The sequence below is a fragment of the Clupea harengus genome, chromosome 18 (genome assembly GCF_900700415.2).
Source record: "Clupea harengus chromosome 18, Ch_v2.0.2, whole genome shotgun sequence".
NCBI classification, from domain to species: Eukaryota; Metazoa; Chordata; class Actinopteri; order Clupeiformes; family Clupeidae; genus Clupea; species Clupea harengus.
Window position 1 is genome coordinate 25371750 of NC_045169.1, and position 686 is coordinate 25372435.

Here is a 686-nt window from a genome sequence, read left to right on the forward strand (position 1 = left end):
GGGTGCTTTTATGAGCACTTAACATGTACAGGTAATTACTGTGCTATTTTCAAAGGACTGAATCATACCACTGCTCTTTTTTTCCTCCCTTTTCCTGTTTTGTTCTTCTTGTTCTTCTTCACTTTGTTTTTACATGACCAGAACATGTCTGAACATGGCCAGTACTGTTCCCCCAAAACTTATGTTTGGACCCTGTTTGGACCCATTGTTTTACAATAATGATAAAATGTTGAATGGTGTTTAAAGAAATGGAATTTGTAGTTCACTGAAACATAGATTTTGTATTCCTGTTAAGGTTACAAACTGAGTGCAGACGATGGCCTTTTTTTTTCGATCAATGGCTACAGTATAGTGACTCGACTTTATGAATGCATCAGATGGCAATATGGCAAAATTGGCTGACTAATAAACCACAGCCTTGAACAAATAGGATTATAATTGTATATAAGGTTAGGATTATTTTCTTTCAATTTCATATCTCTGATAGACCCATTGCGTCTCTTAAATCTACTATATATTCACCTACATCCAGCCGTAGTGTATAAACTTTTCTTTTACTGTAATCTCTCTTGTTTGATTAACAAAATAAATCGCATTTTCTCTTTAGATTTTACGTGAAGATGAGTGCTTCTCTTGATCATTCACAACCTCCTCAACCCCATCAGGTAAGTCCATCTTTTCCATTC